This window comes from Protopterus annectens, chromosome 12.part0, assembly GCF_019279795.1.
Source record: "Protopterus annectens isolate FY-2018-M chromosome 12.part0, PAN1.0, whole genome shotgun sequence".
NCBI classification, from domain to species: Eukaryota; Metazoa; Chordata; order Ceratodontiformes; family Protopteridae; genus Protopterus; species Protopterus annectens.
Window position 1 is genome coordinate 1,535,401,648 of NC_056746.1, and position 24,816 is coordinate 1,535,426,463.

The 24,816-nt window shown below is 41.2% G+C and overlaps 1 protein-coding gene across 3 annotated transcripts in view; it reads left to right on the forward strand.

The window, feature by feature from the left end:
- Nucleotides 1-24,816, forward strand: part of FBF1 (Fas binding factor 1) — a 1,798,645-nt gene that overhangs the window by 1,573,613 nt on the left and 200,216 nt on the right. The window lies entirely within an intron of this gene.

The following is a 24,816-nucleotide window of genomic DNA, read 5'->3' on the forward strand; positions in this document are numbered from 1 at the left end:
CTTACCTGCAGTCTCATCTAGTACATCCTCCCTGGATCTTAGATCCCAATCCGGATCTGATCTCTCATCCTTTAGGATTGAAGACCCCCGACCTGGACTACCTGAAGCTCTCAGCTTGGTTGATCCAGTTCCCTTAATAGCTAGGACTCCCGGTATATCTTCCTCGGTTAAGGCCATCCTGGTGGCCACCCATAAACCATCTACCAGGAAAATCTACAAGAGTAAATGGAAACGTTTCTCTGTCTGGGCGGAGCACAGGAACTTGGACCCCTTCACGGCTTCTATCCCAGCAGTGCTAGACTTTCTTTCCCATACTTTTGATCAAGGAGCTAGTGATTCTACTATTAAAGTTCAGTTGGCAGCTATTTCCCACTACCACATTGGAAACAGTTCAGGGCCCCTAGCATCCTCCAAGATATGCAAAACATTCATGAAAGGAACCTTTTTGTTAAGACCCCCTATTAAAGATGCAGTGCCTCCATGGGATCTTACCGTAGTTCTTCAAGCTCTGACTGGGCCTCCTTTCGAACCCGCGGCTTCATTCAATTTAAAATATGTATCTTGGAAGACTGTCTTTCTGATTGCCATTACTTCTGCTAGAAGGATATCGGAGCTTCACGCTCTTTGCAGTAAGCCTCCATACATCATCTTTCATAAAGACAGGGTCTCCCTCAGGACTAATCCCTCTTTTCTGCCCAAAGTGGCTTCAGAAGCCAATATCAACCAGTCCATCAATCTACCTGTCTTCTTTCCAAATTTCCAAAACAAAGGAGAGTACAGACTTCATTGTCTGGATGTTCACAGACAGTTACGTTTTTACTTAAACAGAACAGCAGATCTTCGAAAATCTGATCAACTTTTTGTTTCCTTTGCAAAATCCTGTCTGGGGAAACCAGTCACTAAAGTAACCTTAGCTAGATGGATTTCCCAGTGCATTCTTCTAGCATACAAAAGTTCTGGTCATCCTGAGCTCCTGAGAGTGCAAGCCCATTCTACCCGATCTGTGGCTACTTCTGCTGCTTTCTGGTCAAGGGTTTCTTTGGATGACATTTGCTCAGCAGCTACTTGGGCTTCCTCTCATACCTTTATTACACACTATAAATTGGATTTAATATCCAAAGGATGTGCATCGTTTGGCTCCGCAGTACTTCAGAATATCCTTCCATAAGGGCCTCCCAAATGCTGGTAGCTGGGGACTCTGTCCCACAGGTTGCTGAGCAAATGAAGTTAACTACTTCAGATAAAGAAGTTATGTACTCACCATAACGTTCCATCTGAGTAGGTAACTTCATTTGTCTGCAACCAACCCTCCCTCCATCCCCTGGACCCTTAGTTCATTATCAAAGGATCAGGATATGTCCTCTTTCAGTTGACATCACTGGAACATATTGTAATCCTTTCCTAGGTTATGGAATTTCCTATTGCCTTTTTCTGGCAAACTCGATCTGAGGGTTAGAGGGAGATGGCAGGGCATTATGGGTAGGGGGAGGAGCTTGGTGCTCGGATCTTTTAGCTTGGAAAGCTGCTGGCTCGGATCAGATACCCACAGGTTGCAGACAAATGAAATTACCTACTCAGATGGAACGTTATGGTGAGTACATAACTTTTTTTTAAGTTGCAAGGATGCCATAGTTTGAAGTTTTTGCAACTGAATGCATAAGAAGGTACAGTAACTAATAATGATGCTATCCTGTTGACATCAAGTAACTAGACATTCCATAAAAATGAAAACAGTAACAGTTTAGCCTCTGGATGTTGCAGATGTGTGCAGTGTCAGTAGGACAGTGGTTGTCCTAAGAAAGATATAGAAAGTAATATTATGCACCAAAAATGTTATGCCTATAAGTGTTTAATTTTATTTATCAGATTAGACATGTTACATGCTGAGATTTTGTTTATAGTTATGACCCAGACACACAGCATAAGAATATTCCATACAAAAGTCAAGTTCAAAAGAGTGCATTAAAGTGAGGTAAGAAGAAGAGAAGGATGCAAGTGCAGTGACAAAATAAGAAAGAAAGAAAAACAAAACAATGTGGGTGCTGTGGGCAAAGAAGAGGAGAAACTCTCAGATGAGTGGATGAGGCATCTGAAGAGCTATAGAAAACCATAATATATGAACAGATGGGAAGTTTATCAGTGAATAACTTAAAACTGTATGTCAGTTGGTGGAAGATGGGGACAGAAGTAAGTGAGGAGAGTTAAAATGTAAAGTGAGAGAGTCATAGAAATGAGTCTTTTTGTGAAGGATAGCAGGAACACACAGTTATCTAAAGTACAGTCTTATTTCCAATTTTAAGAATGTGGGATTTCAAGCAGCAGACACACCACAGCTGTTATAAAATAGTGCTTTTATTTATTAGAATATCAAACAGACTGAGTTTGCCAGGAAAAGAACCAGAAAGTATAACAACAGCTGAAGTAACTTAGAGTTCAAACTTCAATACGGCAAATACTCCATTTAGTAGTCACCTTAGCAATAATGCCCAGTTAGGTGCAAAACACAAGCATTAAGGTTGACAGTCATAAATGCACCCTTTAGATAACACTCTTTCATAAAACAAAAAGTCTTTACCAGTGGGGCATAAAATAGGTAGTACAAAACCTGTTGTCACTAGGACTTCCACTGGTCATAAAATAGCCTTTTACAAGCATCTGTCCAATTATAACTAAGGAAACAGGACTTATAAAAGTAGTTTCCCAAAATAGACCTCAGTCATAGGGCTGTGTGCTGCAGCCTTGGTTTTTCACCCCTTAACTAAACATGTTGCAGACTACCCTGGATTCTCCCTTCAACAACATCTGCCATATTAAAACTATCTTGGCCCTAAAATGATGAGGTGGCCATATAACTTTTTTTTTTACCTGGGCTACAGATATCACAACTTTAAAGGGAAAAGTCCCTGTTTTCTTGCTTCTCAAACGTTTCTTCACTGCAAAAGCTGTATTCCCTTTTAGCAGATATCTTATTCATTTCCTTTCTAATGCTGGCTCAGTACCAAATTCCTTCTTAATACCTACTTTTTCTGTCTGTCAGGCATTCCTACTTTTTCTGTCTGTCAGGCATTTTCCCAGTTGAAACACAATGCTGTGTTAGAAGAGTTTATCATAAAACTGTAAGCTTTTCTGTCTGTTCTTCTCTGTCACTATCTTCTTTTTCATGGGTTTCTGAATACCCATTGCTTGTTAGCTCAGTTTGTCTACATAAATGTGCCTGGACGTATCTAATTTTCAGATTTGTACATTGCTGGTCACAGATTGTTGTGTTTTACTAAAATACCCAACAGCTTTTCTCGGATTGTCTGGCATCTATAACCAGCAGGTCCAGCTAACTATGAAGATTGCTAACTCTTTACAGCCATTTACATGATGTAACTTCATTTAATCTAACCATTTTCATAATCCAAGTTTTGTATTGAAAATGCGCTTTTAGATCTTACACTAACATTCTACCTCGATGAAAGAGTGGTATGGTATTATGTCATCAATGGGAATTTCACATTTTTTCAACAAAATTTCATTCAGAGATTTCAGGGCACCCGGATGATGTGTTATGAAATGGGCTTTTTTATCAGCTGAAACAGTTTGAATCTCAATCCACAGTCATCATCATCAACCACCTTTTTCCTGTCTTCTACATGGAGTGGGGTGTCACTTCAACTGTCGCCATCTCTCTCTGTTCAGTGTCACTCTCCTAACTTCTTTGTCAGTCATGTCAGACTCTTGCAGCTCTTTTCTTGCACAATCCATCCATCCATCCATCCATCCATCCATCCATCCATCCATCCATCTGCTAGATGCCTTTGTTTCCTATTGCCTTCTTCCAATCTGTCCCAAATTTTATACACCAGATTGTCTTCTGTTTTCTTGCACATGTGCCCAAACCACCGTAATATGTTCTCTTTGACCTTCTCTGCAATTGGAGCTATTTGGGCTTCTGCTCTGATGTCCTCATTTCTTTGTCTGTCCCACAGTGTGCATCCTAACATCCATCTGAGGCACTTCATCTCCATCACCTCTAGCTTCTGCAACTGCTCTGCTTTTACTGTACAGGTTTGTGTACTATACAGTAGTACTGGTCACAGCACTGTTTTGGACATCTTACTTTTAAGCTTCTATGGCATTCTTCTGTCACACACTGTCCCCTGACACTATATGCCAATTGGCCGCAGCCCCTCTGGTTCTAACTTTGACCTCCTCATTCAGTCTTCCCTTCTCCTCAACCACTCCCCACAAATACTTGAAATTATTAAACTGTTTCACTATTTACTTTATATGTCAGTTCTCAGGTTTGTCTGCTTTCTCCTATTTGCTGCCATTACAACTATTTTATCTGTGTTCAGTTTCATCCCATGTGCATTCAGTTTTACATTCCCTTCCCCTATCATTTGCTGAAGTTCTTAATCAGAGTCTGTATAAAATGCCACATCATCTGCATACAGCAGTTTTGTTGCTCTGTCTTCTCCAGCCTGTTTGCTGATGAAGTCCATGACCAATATGAACAGTGCTAGACCCAGAGCTGAACCCTGATGTATACTCACTCCCACTGGCAACCCAACAGTAAGTTGAAACACTATTCGTACTTGTGTCGTTGGGTCCTTTCACATAGCCTGCACTAATTCTAGCAATGTTTCTTGGACTTAAGACCATCACATGACTGCCCAAATCAGCTTTCTTGGGCACTTGCCATATGCTTTTTCCAAATCTAGGAATGTTAACTGGACTCTTTCCTCATCTCTAGTTTCTTCTCAACTGTCTGTCTCACTGCAAACATCGGGTCGGTTGTGCTGCATCCTGACGTGAATATGAACTGCTCATCTCCCATCGTACTTTCTACTCCTCTTGTACTTGATCCCCCACTTCAGAACTTTCAGGCAGTGTGACAGGAGTTTGATACCTCTATACTGCCCACAGTTGTGAATGTTCCCTTTGTTCAAGTACACTGGCACTAGAAAGCTTGTTCTGCAGTCATCTCAGGTATGTCTTTCTCTCCATACTGCTATGAATATGCTCTGGAGCCATTTCTCCCCAGTTCACCCAACCTTCTTGATCATATCTGCTGTGACCTTATCTGAGTCTGCTGCTTTTTCTGACTTCATTTTCTTAGTGTTATTCTTACTTATTCTAGGGTAGGCTCCCCTTTGTCTTTCATTTAAAGTTGCTTCAGGAGCAGTTACAGATTCTGTGGGGTTTTGTTTTTCCAGCGCTTCTGAATTAAGAAAACCCCACAGCTACTGTGGGCTTTTCTTTATTCAGAAGCAGTAGAGGTACACTTTCCACCTGCCTTTGATGTCCTGTGGACTGGTGAGCAGATTGTTGCTGGCATCTCTTATGAAAGGTATCTGATGAGTATCTTCTTTATCTTTCTGTGTTTGTCTTGCAACCTGATAGAATTTCTTTGTGCTTTCTGCTAAATCTCCTTCGAGAAGCTGGTAAAGTGCCTCTGATGCCTTGTTTTTTTTACTATTGGAATTGCTCTCTTAGCCTCCTTGTTAGCCTACCAGTATTCCTTCCTAGCCTGATCCATCTTTTCTACTTCCCTGCTATTCCTACACTCATTTCTTTTGATAACTTCCTGGACTTCTGCATTCCACCACCAGCTTTCCTTATGTTCCTTATCAGCCACATATCTGTTCTATAGCCCTCACACATGGCTGTTTTGAGGTGGTGCCATTCTTCAACTCCACTTGTTTCCTCTTCTTCCTGAAATGCTTGAGCCCTGAATATTTCATTGAGCTCTTATACTTTCTGTTCAGTCAACTTCCAGGTCTTCAGCCTAGTCTGTGTTGACCTTAAAGCTTTTACTGACCACTGCGTGCAACTAATTGTGGCAATCAGTGCTTTATGTTGTGGACTGACTGTTTCAGGTTCAGACACCATTTCTAGTCTGTCCTCTCCCTGAGAGCTAGACTCTAGATCCTTTGCTGTATTTCCCTTCCATCTTGTCTCCTGGATACAGAGGGTGTCTAGCCTTGTCCTTACCATCATGTCATCCACTTCTAAGCTGTGTCCTGTCAGTGAACCTGTACTTGAGTATAGCAATCCTTAGTTCATGTTGGGCAGGTTGATTAGTTTTATATCCAGCTTTTACTCAGCAGAGCTATCCTGGGTAACTAAAGCTAGGCAACCGGACACCATGCAGCCAATAATTTATTGATTCAGGGCTTCTGGGTTTATGGTGGGCACACACTGGCCAGTCGGGGCATTTACATCCCTCCCACTATTAGCATGGGTCTGAGTTGGTCAGGTCCCCAAACCACTTGTCGCCGACAAATATCTATGCCCATTTTTGGTGACACTAGTAAGTGAAAACAAATCACCTAGACCCAATTTTTAAAAGCATTGAGTGGCTAGGCCTAATATGACTTAGAGCCAGTTTTGACACTGTCAAGTGGCAAGTCTCAGTGGGTCTATATTATCTCACCGAAACGGCAATACAGCAAATGCTGTTTCAGCTATAAGTAAACATTGAGCCACCACTTCTGTGAACGGCCAGAACATCGATTTTTTTCCAAGGGAAAAAAAAATCATTAGTCCAACCACACACAAAACACCATACCTAACATTACAAAGAGGGGGGCTTTGCCCCCACCCCCCCCTAACTAAATATACCAACTCCAAGATCGCACTGTAGTGGGGAAAAGGGCAATTACATGGGGATGGCCAAGTGATTTTTTTTTCCCTAGGAAAAAAATCGATGTTCTGGCCATTCGCGGAAGTGGTGGATCGGTGTTTACATGTCGCTGAAATGGCATTCACTGTGTTGCTGTTTCAGCGACATAATATAGACCCAGTCTCAGTTCATAGTACCATTGGTAAAATCCCACATTTTCTTGCCTAAGTGGCATAATGAATCCATGTACCTAATATTATTTTGTGTGCCAGCATTACCTGTACAGTCTTGGGTAACAACATGATGTTGATAAAATGTTGTTAGTCTGTTTACAGAGAAGGAGTTGATTGAGAGTCCTTAATATGGAGACCTGCTGGAAGGTTTTCTTTGCAACTCCAGGCATATGTTGTAACACGCCACAAGGATGAGCATTTGGGACCAGGTCTTGATGCAGGCTTCCTGAATGTAAGTCTAGTATTTATCCACCACCTTGGTACTCTCCAGTTAGTGACCTCACCCTGCCCATATCTGTTCTTGGTCTCAGTGGAGGACCTTGGAGCTAGAAGAGGTGTGCCCTGGGTTCACACCTTCTGGGGGTATCCTGAGATAATTCTACTATTCTATCTTTGGATGATCTGCTGGAACCTTTTGGTAGCCAGACAAATAAGAGGTAGTACCCTCTTGAGTCATCCAGTCACAGATTTTGGGTATTTTGAACCACCGACTCTTCTCCTGGGTCATGTCCTCAGGCCTGTGTTTGCTAGAAGTTCCCAGTTAAGGAGGATCCATCTGGTTATCGTTCACTAAGTTTTCTGTCTGGTGGCCAGGACACTAGGCAGATTTCATGTCTGATGGAAGTTTGAATTATGATTACAATATACATGCCGTTGGAAAAGTTTGTTATGAAACCTGCAGCAGGCCCTGTGCAAACTCTCTTCCACCTTCCACTACATTTGGTTAAAATGTACAGAAGGAATGGTTACCAGTCTCTCTAATGCTAGTCTACCACACACTTACTTCTCTTCAGGCTTATACTGACTACAAGCGGGACTCATAGTGCTCCTTCACATCAGAATCTAATGGGAAGTTGAAGACTTTCAATAGCACTGTCTCTGTGATGGAGAGGTACAATGAAACTGTTTCCCATTGTGTATCTCCTCAAGATGACTCTTTCGTTGAAAAATGCCCGTAAGCCAATCAGTAGCACTTTAGATTGGTCTGTCTCCCCTATCCCTGCATCAGAAGTGGTTGGTGGAGATTCTCTGGGAGAAACCTAGGGATCCCTTTTTCACCCCACCACCACTTTAGTGCTACACATTTGGGTTGCTGTTAGAGCTGCCTGGGAGTGTACTGACTTTGTCATTTACAAGTTGCAGCCTGATCAGGTCATCTCTGTGGAGGATGTTTGCAATCCTCCTTGCCATTTTCATCTTAAACTGACCATCAACAAAAGAAAAGGCTTCCCTTACACAGTTTTTTCTCCTCTATTGCTAGTAAAGTCACAAAGAGTTTTGGTTCCCTTAGTGGCCCTGCTGTAGTCCAGCTCTCTGGAAATTGCCAGTGTTCTTTATTTTAACTTCACCTGGCTTGAAGTACAGGCAGAACAGACCAGTGGGTTCTACATATGATCAGCCTTAGCCACATTCTGGAGCTCATATTTCTTCCTGTAGATAGGATTCCACTGGCAAATCAATCCATTTTGATAGTGCTCTTGGGAAGAGCCCTGAGTATACGTCTTAAAGGGGCTCTAAAGGCTGTCTCTGGACTACATGATGGGGACAAAGGGTTCAGACATTATCTGTCCCATTTCAGGCAACAGTGGCTTTAAATAGTACATCCTATGCATCCAGATGGTCGTCCTACAAGAGACCAATGCCTCACCCCATACGGTGCATGCATGTGGTCCTGAGCATAATGGATGTCATTTGGCACAACTGTGCTTGGGATCCACACAAGAAATTCCCTGTTTCACTGTGGCTGGGCACCACTGCTAGAAAAAAATGTTGCAGTGTATCCTTTCCTTAATGCCCATAGTTTTCGGCAACTCATTGGCCATAGTGGCTAAAGCCTTGCAAAAGAAAATTCTCGTAGTGCTTCCTTATGTGGACAGCTGGCTGTTGCTGCTTATGTCCAAAGACATCTTTGAGGAAGCTCTGTTGTGGGCACTCCCATAGCTGCAGTCCATACGAGCCAACATAATTTGGAAAAAGTCCTCAATGACCATTACTTAGAAGAAGTCCTTCATTTACATTGAATAGACACTCCAGTAGTGGCAGTTGCTGTCTTTAGATAGATATGTAGTAAATCATGGTATTGGCCTCCCAGATGAGGATACAGTGGTGGGTTCAGATACTTATGCTTTTTCATCTCTTGAGCTACTTGGCTGCCACATTCTTTATGGTACCATTTACATGCCTGAACATCTAGGTGTTGCAGTAAATGGTGAAGTGTACATGGCTTCAGAGACATCCTGTAGTCATAGACATTCTGTTTGTCTTCCCCTGTTACTGTGACCCAGAGAGGTAGACAGCCACTTCCATTCTGATGGTAGTCGGTCTTCTCTTTCTGCAGCTGAACCTTTTGCAGGTTCATCCAGAGAATGCACCTAGGTACCCACTCTGTACATGAACTGTGGTCCTCACTGGAGAGGAATTCTGCATAGACCATTTGTAGTTTAGAGCACTGCTCCTGGTTCTGAAAACCTTTTAGTATCTACTGCTTCTGGGTCCTCTCCTCTTTGGTCAAGTTAAGTAGTCCATTGTATGCATGATATCTAAACAAATAAGAACGTCAAACACACAGCCTGGCAGCACTTGAGCCAATAAAGGATGAACCCCAGTCTCAGTTCACCACAAAAAAAACACCAATAAAGGATCCAAAACATTTAATAAATTGAGATTAAGTGCTTTCATTTCACAACTTGAAACTTCACCAGAATAATACAAAGACATACTACCACCAGTTAAATGTTATGGTCAAACAGTTCATTGGCTGAAACATTTAAAATAATGAAACCTGATTTTTCTATCTCAGAATGAGTTTAGCCTAATCATTGAGAATATGGAAATTGTTTTGAAGAATAATTTTATTTATTTCCAGGTGGAATACTACAAGCAATTGGATAGGGTGGCTATGGGCGTGACATGCACCCCTGTTTATGCAAACATTATTCTATTATATTGGGAAAAACACTATGTGTTTAATTCAGAATATTACAAATATAAAAGCCTACTATCAGTTTCTGGATGACATATTATTGGTATGGCAGGGACCGGTTGATTATCTGCCTAATTTTATGAATTATATTAGTGGGACAACCGATTTTTTATCCTTTACCCATCAGTTGCGTGTAGAAAGTATTCATTACTTGGATGTAAGGATTTCCAAAGATGTGCTAAATTGGAAATTTGTGTCACGAATTTACAAGAAAGACCAATTTTCTAATTCATATTTGCATTTCCATTTACATGCACTGTATTACTATTTTCAGAAGAAAAATATTGTCAAGGGGCAAATGGTTCGAGCTACCAGTATGACTTCCCTTAGAGAGGATTTGATTGATGAGTTAGATTTTCTTGAAACTTATTTATAGTAAGAGAATACCCCAAAACACTCATTGATCCAATTAAAACAGAGATCTTGAAGGGATATGGTACTAAATACATTCCCTTAATTAGCGCTAACGAGCTTGACTTATATAAAGCACCTTTGGGGATTAACGGAGCCATGAATGAAGTCTCTCCCATTGATTCTGGGGAAAAAACTTATATTTTGTTACTAGGTGCAATCAGGATATCAGCAGAATTCAGGAAATCATATCTAAATATTGAAACATTTTTGCTGTTATGCCAGATAGTCTCAAGGCGTTTAATCAGCCTTTGAGGTTTAGTTTTAGAAGGGGCTAATTTAAAAAATGCATTTGAATATGGATCCAACCAGAACCCCCACGGTGGAAAACACAGGAAAGGAATGTATAAGTGTGAACACTGCCCCCAATGTCCTTTTCTAGCTAATATTGCTGAATTATATTTACCCAGTTTAAATAAATGTGTGGCAACTGATGGGTATTATAATTGTTATTCAGAAGGGGTGATTTACATGGCCTGTTGTACCTCTTGTTTTCCATATTATATCAGAAAAATGGAACAGAGTTTAAAACGAGAAAAAAGAGACCAATACTTTATTTAGACACTTATGTATGTGTAACCAGGCAGATTACAAATTTTGGGTGCTCAAACAAGTCAAACCTTTTGAGAGGGGTGGTGATTGAGAAACTAAACTTGAATACCGGGAACTAATATGGCAACTGACATTTGATGCCTGTGTTAGTCATGGTTTGAATAATCACATTTCTATTAAAAATGAGAGCTTTATGTTATTAATATACAACAATGATGTTGTTCATTTTTTATATATTTTTATACATTCATATGTACATATACATTTTTTAAGCATTTCATGGTTTCTTTAAAAAGTGTATACACTAATGTGTTTTTAAGCATTTATGTGTCTGCATATAGACAGCTTTACATTTGGTATCCAATGAGGTTTCATTATTTTAAATGTTTCAGCCAATGAATTGTTTGACCATGATATTTAACTGGTCTTAGTATGACTTTCTATTTTTCTGATGAAGTTTCAAGTTGTGAAATGAAAGCGCTTAATCTCAATTTATTAAACTTTTTGGATTATTTATTGGTGTATTTTTTGTAGCGAACTGAGACTGAGGTTCATCTTTTATTGGTTCAAGTGCTGCTGGGCTGTGTGTTTAACATTTTCTTTTGGATTTTACTCAGAGTTCTTTCACCGGGTTACTGGTCATATCTAAACAAGTAATGGGATACTAAGTAGTACTCCTTGCACAGTGCTCATTCAGCATTGTGATATAATGGAAGTCTTCTTTTAGAGATTCACATCTCTGAGAAAGTGAATGATCTGGCAGGTGTTCATGGTCAGGCTTCCAGCCATCTTCTAGAGCACCTGATTCAAAGGGTATGCTTGATCAGAGTCTTCTAAAAGTGGGACACTTGAGATCAGTCTGTCTTCCATGATCCTCCTCCTGTTCTTAGTGCAACAAAGCAAGAGGGAGGTAGCTATGGACACATTCTGTCTCCTGTGGCACATCATTCCAGCTAATTCTACTCTTTGTTGCATAGTTCATGGATAAAAGACCAACACATTCTGTTCACCCTTGATGGCTGAAAAGGGCATGGTATCAGGAACTGAGGGTCCTAACAGTATACAAATCCCTTTCAGTTCTAGCTATGGATGTTCCCACTGAGGGAATAATAAACTTCACTTCTAACCCTAGAAACTGATTTGGACCTTGTTATTATACCATGAGTGAAGGAAGTTCTTAATTTTGGTAGAGGAGTACCTCATACAGCAGCAATCTTCCAGTGCTTAGGTGGCTGTAACCAACTACAGATATTTGTATGAGGTATTTGTATGATCTGAACATCAGTTATTCTTTGGTTAAGGTGCATATTTCAGCTCTTACTGCACATCATGTCCTCACTGAAGGACAGATTGTGGGGCCAAACATCAGCCAGGCAAGCAGTTTCTTAAGGAGTGTTCCCATCAAGTATGGACATTTCTCAAGAGAGAGATGGAAAGATAGAGTGAGAGAGAGAGAAGAGAGAGATGTCTATACTTGATGGGTTCTTGGCTGGGTATTTATTTTCTATCACAGTCTGATATTTTTTCGATCAAAATTCCAAGTTTGATGAGAAGTATGTGTATGCCTATACTGGTAGGGGTAAATCTGTGGTAGGATCCCCTTAGTGGGACTGTGCTTCCATGGCATGAGCAGCTCAGCCTTCTGGGTTTGTCAAAGACAGCCACCAGGAGGGAGGGGAGTTGGATCCCTTGTACAAATGGGTCTATATTGCAACATCGAACGATGTTACATCGGCACATTTTCAGCGAAAGCTGAAAATGTTGAATCCGAAGAACAGCGATTTCCTTAGCAACTTTTGAAACCAGTTCCTGATGACTGGATGGGTGATCACAAATTTTCACCAGGGGTATGTGACAAAAGTGTACTTAGTAAGGGATATTGTGTGCCTCCCACCAGTATTGGGTGATGTGGCTGATCTTCTCAATGGTCTCCTTTGGTTATAAGCTTATTAAGAGCCTATAAACGTATTTACTTGTACATACAAACATACACATGCGCATATTTATATGCATCTGGTTTAGAACTGCTCTAGATGTAATGTGCAGATTCCAGTGCTCATGTCAGCAGCATTAACTGATTTGAAAATTAATACTGCAGTCTTAATACCTGAGGTCTGCATAAGTGCATTATTTATTTATTTGTTATCCAGTTTAGTAGGCTAGTGCATAGACCTGTATGTACAATGATCCAGCTACACTTTACATTAATAATTCATGATAAAATGAATACAAATAAGTGAAATTGTACATTTATGTAATGATCAGCTTGATTTTCAACTTTGTTATTTACATATGGATTTAATTCAGTTAAAATATTCAGTCAAAAGCATCAGTACAAGGTGACAGCAGCATTGTTTTAAATATATGTTTCTAATTGAGATATATAAAAATGTGAAGTGGGTTGATGGTGATAAATTGTTTTTGGCTGAATGATACTGCCAGGGAGTGTTAGGAGCACAATTAACTACGCTTTTCTGTATTGAATCATCAACAAATGAAAATAAATAAATTGTTGAAATTTTATACAATTAAATAAATGCTCATCATTATCTGGTTGCAAATTATGTTAATATGTTTTTGACATCATCATAAAGGATTTCAAGTTTTAATTAATTGGTGTATGATACATAAAGGTTGCATTTTAAATGGAATTTGTTAGAGTGAAGAAGATATATATGATAAAATATTCTACTGTTTTGAATAGTGATTTTGTCAAAGGAAAATTATACTTTAAAAATGATCAAAACATGGTAGGTTCAGGTTAAGGCACTTTAATCTTGCAGCAAGGAGACAAAAACGTGCTAATACAGAGTTTGTCTAACTAGAAACAGGAAATACTTTCATTTTTATACACTTTCTAATAAGACATTGCCTACCAAGCTGACGTAACAAATCACAAGTCTTTTCATCATCATTTATTAACAATTAGTCTCATGAATTTCTGCTGATTTATCAATTTTTGTGAGAAACTTCCTAAGGAAAACAATTTGGCCTTGGTTACCACTGGTTAGATACATGCAATGTTACCATTCAAGGTACTATGGTTAATTCAAGCACAAAGCTAGCAGTTCATTTCTCTAATAATCCTTTGTCTACATTATCTCTAAGCTACTGCAGCTGTACATGTTCTCATACTTCAAACAGAGCTGATTGTTTAGAATCATTACATTTACAGGATCTAGCATTGTTCATTCATTCTCTCCTGACCTAGCAGATAAGCACCTGCTTCTCAAGTACATTTCCAAAAGGCATAAACACGAACATTTCTGTGCTAGCAATTACTAGGTCAGAGGGCATCTTGCAAGTTTCAGAAAGCACACTGCAGTTTCAAAAAGCATCTTTTCAGTCTCATATGAAACTCAATTTATATATAAAACAGTGCATATAAAATAGAATGAAAAACGTGTTAACTCATTTAGCTTCTAATTAGCATTAAGCATACACACATTAATACATATTTTTCTGACAGATTTTTTTTCCAAAACTGTTTCAGTGTATCCTTTGTTTGCTTTTGAAATATTGTTTTTTTTTTTTTTTTTTTTTATGGCAACTGACATATGCTTTTAGATACCATTTTGATTGTATACAGAAGCAATAACAGACATTGCATTTACAAGAGGAAGCCCAGTGGAATAATAATCCAAGAGTTAAAACACTTTTGATTAGACTAGGTAAGCAGATTGACTACTAAAAGTAACACCATCTCCTTCTGCATTCATCATACAAGGGAGTTTAATTTTTTTAGGTTTTTGTTTTCCATTAATTGCTGCTGCACAAACATTACCTGCTTGTTCGCAGAACTCCTTCCTCCTTGCTCTCTGCTTATTATACTATGTCTGTATCCCTTCATACTTCCCTCCATCATTCCTAATATGTCATTGGCATCCTTCCCTGATCACAGCTCCATACGCTTCCCCTTTCTCATAATTTTGCTATCTTGTTTGCATCCTTTCTTTTTCCGAGTTCCAGATCAGTCATTATTTCTCAAAATTCCATCTCATTCTTACCCAAATTATCATCTAAAGCTCTGTGTATTCTCTTTCTTTCTGGTTTGCAGTTCATTCCATTTTTGGTCCACCAAAGCTTTTTTGCCCTAGTCTCTTGCTCCCCCTTTGGACTGTATTACTTTGTTATTCTGTTTTCACTTCAGTAACTTTAGTACTTTCTGACAGTTTTTCTTCATGGCATTGGCATCTAGCTTTGCTTTCCCTCCTTGTCCGTATCCCACTCAGTCCAAGTTCATTAAGTTTAAAGACAGCAATCCTAAAATTGTCAATATTTCTTAATCTTGGTATAAGCAGTCCAACAACATTTCTTCATTCATCCTTTCCAGGTTCATGATCTTTAGAAATTAGATACATATATGGTGAGCTAGGAGTGGTACAGTCCCACTAATTGGCAACAGTATCATGTGTTGACGCATTGCTTCTGCTCTTGCAATGAAGAACATTGAAACCAGTAATAAATTATTTCAGGTGGACACAAAAAGTTAAGTTACTTCTGCCTTTATCCCTTCTCATCAGTAGCACGTGTGTTAAAATCATCTTTTAGGGCACTTGTTGAACTAGCTGGAGACATGCATTTATTTTATTTATTTATTTGACATTTGTTTACCGGGGTGGTCTGACTGGGTCTTCAGAACCCATTTTCAGCAGAGGCCCGGGGAGAAAAGCTGGTCTATATTACATTATCGAAGTTTCAAAACTTCGAATCTGATATGGTTGACACCATATAATCAAAGTCTTGAAACATTGAAAATGTAATAAAACGCAACAATCTACAAAAACAAACCATTTAAATGCTCTAAGCAGGGGGGGGGGCAAGCCCCCCTGCAACCCCCACATCCCCCGCTACTTAAATATACCAACTCCGAGAGGGGGAATCTTCCCTTTCCGTGCTGTTGAGAGATCTCTGTTAAAAGATTTGAAGTTTCAAGACTTCGATCATATGGTGTCGACCATATCAGATTCAAAGTTTTGAAAATTCGATCTTCTGATAGAGACTCGGAAAAGCTCCACATACAGTACAATACAAATACAGTATAATCCAATACAATAAAAATTACATTAGAAATACTATACAAAAAATAAGTTGAAAGAACAAACTGCTACAAGATGTTGCAATATATTACTACACATGTAGACAATTCTATACAGTTAAAACAATACAGACAATAATAGTCACTCTCACCATACATGATGTAGACAGTGTCCAAATAAGTAGTATGTAGGTAGCGCAATGTGTGACATTGACTGTAATAGTACATGCAAAATAAAATGTTAGTTTCAGTTAGGAAAACAGCAGCCAGAAAGTTAGTGATGCAGATAGATTGTGAGAGAGAGAGAGAGAGAGAGAGAGTTAAGAACAATAGAAGCAATAAAGCCTGAGCAGTAGCTTAAGGATATTGTATAGAAGCAGAGAAGGAGTTAAAAGAGCCTTAGGATCTTGCAGTCTGTGAGGGATTGAAATGTGACAGAAAGAGGAAGATCTGAGCATTAGGCAGGCATTATGTAGGAGCAGAATCATGTATTTTTGAGATGATTTTTTAAAGAGGCTTTGAAATGGGTTAGGCCAGGCATAGACCTAGTAGCTAGATGTAGTGAATTCCAAAGTACAGAGAGAGAGAGTATGAATACAAAGAATGACCAGGTTTTCTTGTGGGTTTTGAGATAGCTAAGAGATTTTTGTCATCTGATCATAGGAATCTGTTTGGTGTGTAAGGTGTGACTAGATTGGCTGGCTATTGCAGGGCAGGCAGTAGGCTTGAAAATAAGGTTGTGCAAGGTGGATAGCTGAATAAAGGCAAGTTGGTTGGTGAGTTCAAGCTAGTTTAATTCTAGGAGTGGTTTACAGTGGTGAGTGTGATATTTAGAGTTTGTGGCAAACTTTGCAACTTTGTTGTAGCACTGTTCTAACTTGCTTAGGGTAGAATTTTGTAAGTTAGTTAAGATAGGGGCTCCATAAAGAAGGGAGGGAAGTAAAAATGTTTTTGGTAGGGTAGTTTTGGTTGCTGCAGTAAAGAAATGTTTGTTTCTATATAAGAGTCCCAGTTTTTGATGAGTTTTCTTTATATTTTGCTATATATGGGGGTCAAATGAAAGTTTATTGTCAATGATGACACCTAGAAGTTTGGTTTCCTGCACTGTTTTTATGACAGTGTTGTCAGATGCAAGGATGATAAAATGATCAGTGACAGGGGAATTGGTTTTGGGATGAAAGAGTAGTAGTTTTATCTTGTTTGGATTAAGAAAGAGTTGGGCATTTCTTAACCAAGATTTGACTGCAGTAAAGGAATGTTGAGTTTTTGAAAGTAGTTCTGGTAATGATTGAGCAGTGCAGATTATGGTGGAATCATCAGCATACTGAATGAAGGTCCCAGGGTGAGAGGCAATGTGAAGGTTGTTTGTCAAATTGTTGAAGAGTAGGAGTCCTACGATGGAGTCTTGGGGTACTCCAGTAGGGTTGTGGAGGAAGGGTGAGAGTTCATTGGACCATTTCACTGCTTGTTTACGATCCTTGAGGTAGCTCTGAAACCATTTTACTGTGTACATACCTTCATTTTTCTGGACTTAATTTTTAAATGGAGTACTAAAAAAAAAAAAGGGGGGGGGAATCTAATCTGATGATGTCTTTTCTGTCCATCTTAACATATAGGTTATCAGATCTGATCAGATTCGAAACTGGCATTTCAGACTCTTGACTCCAAAGCTCTTGCTTCCCTTCCATAATGCTCTGCATCATAAAGTCTCCCCAGATCTCTTTTGTAGTTCTTCCCTGGCAGATGTCTCAGGAGCTCCATTGAAGAGAAGTATGTTTTGGCTGGTTTAAACTGCTAATAGCATATTACTGAATTTTTCATATAATTAAGTTAGTTTTCTCTTCTCACCTTCCCTTGGGAAGTCATTTGCTTGTATGTTTTCATCCTTTTCCAACTTTAATTATTTTTCTGTTGGTCTTGTAATTGTTTTGTGTGTAGGCCTGTTGGTTGTTTTTCTTTGCTAAGTGAATTCTTTAGACTTCCACTCCTTTTCCCCTTGGATTCTGTTGTGGTGCTCTGTGTTGGCTCCAGCTAGCCCCTTTTGCTGTTAGTTGTAATTATTTTTTCTGCTACTGTGATACATTCTGTACAGTGTCAAAGTCTTTTTTGTTACCACGTCTGAGGAGACTTCAGGTTTCTGCAAATGTACTGACTGTGGTCACAAGCTGCCCCCTCAAGATTCACATGAGGGGTGCATTTCCTGCTTTGAGGTAGCTTATCTGGACCAAAACTGTGAGACCTTTCCCTCTTATAGGACCATGGCCTTGGCCGATAGATGGGTCTAGTTGGTGATGAAGGAGCTTCTTCCTGCCTCATCCTTGATAAGATCTTTTGCCGTGGTTCTCCCTGTCCAACCTTGAAGTCTCTAGAGAAATGGAAGAGAGACAAAGATAAGGAAAGAGAACGAAAAAGTGAAAGAAAAAGAAATCAGGAAACAGCTGGCTAAGTGTTCGACCTCTGATGAGCCAGTTCAAAAGACCACAAGGCCTTAAGCTTCTTTGGCTCCCTCTTTGGATTTGGCTTATGCACCTGCTAGTTATCAATTCCCAGTTCTGTTGGTGCCAGTACTGGAACAACCTGGTCCTAACTTTCAGAGTTTCCGAGACCTTTCCTGGCTCTGGCAGCAGAGTCGTGCCAGCACTGATCACCCTTTCTAGCTGTCATCCGGGATCTGGAATTCTCTCCAGAGCTGTAACCCCCTTTAGTCTTGTATTCACTAATTAGGGCGCAGGATTTGGATAAAGCCCTGCAGCAGCTTGCTAAACCACCCTCAATGACTTCCGCTAGGTGTGCCAGGTCCATATAGAGCCTTAGAGAAATTGATTTGGATGAGGCAAACATTTTTGAAGGCTCAGATCGTTCTCGCCCCCTCTGTTCTGGGGATGAAGAAAGAGAGATGGCCCTTCCACCCTTTCCTTGTTCCTCCTTCCCCAGTGTACCCTTCAGAGCCAGTGGGTCTGGATCTGACTCTTGATCAAGCGCTGTCCTCATCAGTGCCAAGAACTTGGCTACTTTTCAGTTGTGTTGTCTACTTTAATGTACCCAAGTATGTTCCTGTTAGAACCATCCATATCCTGAAGCTGAGGGGACAGGGCCAAAGGCCCAGAGTTGGGAGTTGACAGTGAGGCTTTTGGAGCTGTCCTTGCCCTTAGTGACTCAGCCCTGGATAGCTTGACTCTAGTCACAGCTTCAGATCTGGCCAGATAGGTAGATGACGTGATGGCTTCTGCTACATCTGCAGATTGAGGAGGTCCTTTGCCAGTTGTCCAGGCTTGGATTTGGCATTTGAGATCATTAAAAGGATTCACTCCTGCAAGGAGCATTCTGAGTCTGATCCATCCCTATCCTTCCACTTGCCTGGATCTTCAGTCTTGCATTGTGTTGTTCAGGGACAGCCTGCACCTCAACCTTGAGTTCCAACCGCCCCCACCCGATGAAGCACAAGAAACATTAGTGTAAAAGGAGTCACCTAGATTCCCCTCAAGAGTCCTTGACAGAAGACTCTGATCTTGATAATGATGAAGGTTCCTCCCATTCCCCCCAGCACCTGTTTTGGCAACCTTCTTGAACTGATGAGAAAAATGGGGGGGGGGGGGTTGGACCACTGAAGCTCCTTCCCCTGAGGAGTCAGTCTGTCTTGAGGCCTTTCGTGCATGTCCATCTTTTGCTTGGGTGGAACCCCCCCGATTGTTGTCCTAGTGTCAAGGTGAAACTGGAGAAACTTGACATGGAAGAGATATTCTTATGAAGTCAGACAAAATGTTAGTTCTTCCTAAGCTTGGGATGCATTGGAGTAAGGTGCCTGAAGTCAATGACATTGTTGTTGCTGCAGACACCAAAAAAGAGCTCTCAGAGGAGAGTGCATTGGTCCATTCTCCAAACAGGGAGTCAAGACTGTTGGACAGATTAGTTAAGAGCACTTATACTTCAGCCACCTTTGCTGTCTGTCACACTGAACTGTCTGACACATCAGACCAGGCTTCAGAAAGACTTGAATAATGAAGTTTCCAAGTCTGTAGTATTCCAAATTACAGCCAAGACTCATAAGTCCATAGCTGGCCTCCATGCTGTCTAACTCAAATGTTTTTCTGCATCTCTTATCCAGCACCATGGATGGTATGACCAGGGGAGCAGGCACCAACATTACAGTTTGCCACCATGCCTGAATGCACTGCAACTTTGTATAGTGCTTCAAGGTGTCCTTCTTTTATGCACCCTGTGATGGGTCCACTTTGGCCCTTAAGCTAAGGACACCCAGACCAGGAATGAGCAGGGTGGCAAAACATTCTTTGCCATGGGAGTTTAATTTTCTATTCCTCAGAGGGCCATTTAATACATCCAAAGTAGTGGAAAAAAAGGGTTATTCTTCTAAAAGTCCCAACAGCTTGTTCAGTGTGCTCTAGATGATATTACCCCTGGGGCAGAGGGAGGAATTTTAACAAATTCTACCTTAGGGGCAGGCATGGTCCGCAGAATCAAGGCTTCAGGGGGCCTTTCTCCAGCAAGTCCTTTAAGACCTTTGAAGGATTGTCCAGCTGCTGCACTCAGAAGGCATTATGGGGCACTTGACTGTCCACTCTGAAGTTTTGGAGGCTATCCTGGCCCACAAATGAAGGGTTGCTGCAGCAAAATTCAAAAGCTCCTTGTAAAATAAGTCATTCTGGAGGTCCCACCAAATAGGTTCATAGGTTCCTAGGTTGGTACTAGGCTATCAGCCCTAGGGCCTATACAAGACTAGCCATAACAATTCCCTGGCTATTTCTTCCCACACTATTTACTTCCCTGGACCCCTGTCTGGCAGGGTGACTGACGTGATCCCTGGGGTGAATTTCCTTTCTCCCATCCAATCGTCAAGGTTCCTTTTGAAGAGGGCCAAAGAGGCACTCTGGTTGACATGTATGGGCAATCTATTCCAGAGTCTGGGGAGTCTCTGGGTCAGGACCTATCCCTCCAACATGTTTTGTTTATTGTGATGACAAGGTTTAGATACCTGGAGCGTGTGGCTCTGAGGGATTGGAATTTCTTTAAGTGTAGCATGTCCAATAGCTCTGGGTTTGACATGGCCTTGTATGTTAAGCAGAGATCGCCTCTGAGTAGACGATATGCGACAGAGTATAGCTGGAGTTTTTTAAGGTGGTCAGCATAGGACATCTGCTTTAGGCCTGTGATTCTTTTAGTGAGGTATTTCTGTGTCCTTTCCAGTTGTTGCAGATGTTTTGAGAGGTACATACCAAACGGGGCGTTGTATTCTATAATGCATCTAATGAGGGATGAGTACAGAGAGAGAATCTGGTGTCTATACAAGATTTTTTTTTTTTTTTGTGCCTGAGTAAAACAAGAACCTCTGGCTCATCCTGGACCAATGCAAACTAAATGTATTCATCAAGCAGACCAAATTCCATATGATAATGGTTTAGCCCGTTCTGCCTCTACTGCTGAAGGACAACTGGTGCTCAGTGGACATCAAAGATGCTTATTATCATATAAAGAGAGCAAGGCATTCCTGAAGGTTCTGTAGTTCTGGCTGGGAGCCAGAAGTTATCAGTTACAAGCTCTACCCTTTAAATTTACCACAGTGGTCCTCCCCGAGTATTCACCAAATGCATGGCAAGGACAGCAGCACAACTCAGGCTGCAGGGATTTTGTTTTTTCCTCTAACTGGACAACTGGTTCATGATGGCAACTTCAAGGGCATCATTACCTCAGGCAAGAAACATGTTTTTCCTTCTGTACCTCTTCTTGAGGATTACAGTGAACTTCAAGAAATCCAGTCTACAACTGGTCCACATTTGGAGTTCATAGGTTGCCATCTGGACATGACTATTCAGAACACCAGACTCTCTTTCTCTCTTAAGGTTATCATCTCTATAACTTGAGGCCCATCACGTTTGTCTCCTTCAGAGGTCACCAGCTTCTCTTGTTCTCTGGTTACTCACTTTGATGGCCACAACCATATCACTAGGTCATTTTGTCAGGTTCTATGTAAGAATTCTTCAGTGGACTTTTTAAGTCCAGTGGTCACTGACAACTCACCGCTATATAGTCCGCATATGACTTACAGAGCTTTGTCATTGTCACATTCATAGTGGTTGATATCCAACCTTATGTCCTCAGGATGCTCCTTTGTTCTTCCCTAATTCACTGCCATGTTGACCACAGATGCTTCCTCCTGGAGTGGGGGGCATTATGAAGGGAAGGTCTGGTCTGAGCAAGAAGCCAATTTGCAAATCTATGTTTAGGAGATGAAAGCAGTCCTCCTAGCATTACAGGCTTTTCAAGACCATCTCCCATAAGGTGTGATTTCAATCCAAACCAACAACATGGGTGGTCTGATACATTAGCAAACAAGGAGAAACTTGATTCATTCCCCTGTGTTGAGAGGTTGTGAGGATATGGCAGTGGACGATATCTTCTCAAAGCCAACTTCATGCTACTTAAGTCAGAAGTGACAAACTTCATGGCACCCATGCAGAAGGGAGCTGAAAGTTCGACTGCTGAATCCTACACTAAGGCACTGTACGAGCACATCCACTCGTGCATGAATCGTGCCATCCCAAATAGAACCAAGACACTCTCCTCCAAAAAAAGGAAGCCAATCTGGTGGTCCCCTGCCATAAACAAGCTATACAACAGAATGAAGAAACTGTTGCAGAAAAGCAGAAAATCCCAGGATGCAAAAAACTCCTTTACCAACCTCAGCAAGAAGCTGAGATCCCTCATAAAATCCTCCAAAGCTAGTTACAAAAATAAAATTGCCAAGATTCCAAAGACAACCACAAAGCATTCTATAGTTATGCCAAGAATCTAAATGGCAATGCTCAGATCTGTTCTGAGCTACAACAGAATGGCATTAAATACACTGATTCCAAGGATATTGCCAATATCCTGGCAGATCGATTTAGTGCCAACTTCACCCCTCTTACCCCCTAAAGGGCCCATCTCAGTACCAAAAGATTGCTAAATTCTTGTAATCACGGCCACACAGGTAGAAACCGCACTCTCCAAAGCTACGCATACAGCATCCATGGGACCAGATGACATCCCAGGCTGTGTACTACATGAACTACAAAATGAACTGGCACCTCATTTCATGTTTAATCATAACCTCACCTTAAGCTTCATGCCCACTGAGTGGCGCACAGCTACAGTTATGCCACTCCACAAGGGGGGAATCCACCTTGGATACCGGGAACTACTGTCCCATCAGTCTGACGAGCCCGATCTGCAAGGGCATGGAACTCGTTATCATGGAACTTATAAACAAAGACATTGGCAACCTTCAAACACTGGACCCCACACAGTTTGGGTTCGTGAAGGGCTGATCTTGTTCCTGAACCTGATTGATTTCTTCGAATCAATCTCCAGAGCTGTGGACGAGGGTAAGGCAGTCCACACAGCCTATCTGGACCTCGCCAAGGACTTCAACACCATCCCCCACTCTGGAATCATAGATAAACTTACTAAGCTGGGCATAAATCCCTGTGTCACTTGATGGGTTGCCAACTGGCTTACTGACAGAACCCAGACTAAAAGTAGCCGACTCCAAATCCAGCTCCAAACAAGTGACAAGTGGAGTACCTCAGGGTTAGGTCCTGGGACCTTTCTTGTTTGGCATCTACTTCTCTGAAGTACAGGCTAGCACTAAGGGACTCTGGTTAAAGTTCGCAGATGACTGCAAACTGGGAGCCATTATTGAATCCCCAAATGATGTGGATATTCTACAAAAGTGCTTTACAGAAACAGATGCTTGGTGCCAGAGCCATAGGCTCAAGCTTAAAGCCAAGAAATGTATAGTTATCCCCTTTGGGGAAAAAAAAACATCTACCCATGCATTACCACATAGGTGGCAGTACACTAAACACCGAAAGTGTGATGAGAGACTTAGGGATACAGGTGGACAGTGCTCTCACCTTCTATAACCACATCACCACAGCAGTCAGGAAATCCTTCTGTGTGGCACACCTCATCACTAAGGACTTTTCATCCAGAAAAAAGGGGATCATTGTCCCACTGTACTCATCCCTCATTAGACCCATTATAGAGTACAACGTCCCATTTGGTATGTACCTCACAAGACATCTGCAGCAGCTGGAAAGGCTGCAGAGATGCCTCACTAAAAGAATCACAGGCCTAAAGCAGATGCCCTATGCTGACCGTCTAAAAAAAACTCCAGTTGTACTCTGGGACATATCATCTACTCAGAGGCGATCTCTGCTTAACATACAAAGACATGTCAAACCCTGAGCTGTTGGACATGGTCCACTTAAAGAAATCCCAATCCCTCAGAGCCACACGCTCCAGGGATCTAAACCTTGTCATCACAATGAACAAAACATGCTGGGAGGAATAGGTTCCTGACCAAGAGACTTCCATACTCTGGAATAGACTGCCCATACATGTCACGCAGAGCGCCTCCTTGGCCTTTTTCAAAAGGAACCTTGACGATTGGATGGGAGATAGGAAATTCACCCTGGGGATCACGTCAGTCGCCCTGCTAGACAGGAGTTCAGGGTAGTAAATATTGTGGGAAGAAATATCCAGGGAATTGTTTGGTTAGGCTTGTATAGGCCCTAGGGTCGATAGCCTAGTTTTAACCTGTGAACCTATGGTAGCATTACACATCCCTGGAAAATCCATAATTTTAGTTGATAAATTGAGCAGGAGCATTCTGATGCCTCATAAGTGGTCCCTCAATCCATCAGTGGCTGCACAGATTTTCTGCCACTGGAGCCAGCCTTACTGTGAACTGTTTGTGACCCCTTACAACACAAAGTGCAGCATCTTCTTTGCCCTAAATCCTCACAAGTGACTGTCATTGATGGATGCCCTAGTTCTTGCTTGGACCCCCAGGTCAGCTTTACTCATACCCTCTGACTCAATTAACAACCAAGTTCTTACAGAAAGCAGCTTGTTGCAAGGCAACTGTAATCTTCATAGCCACCTTATGGCCTAAACAAGTTTGGCTCCCCTTTCTTTGGCCTCATCT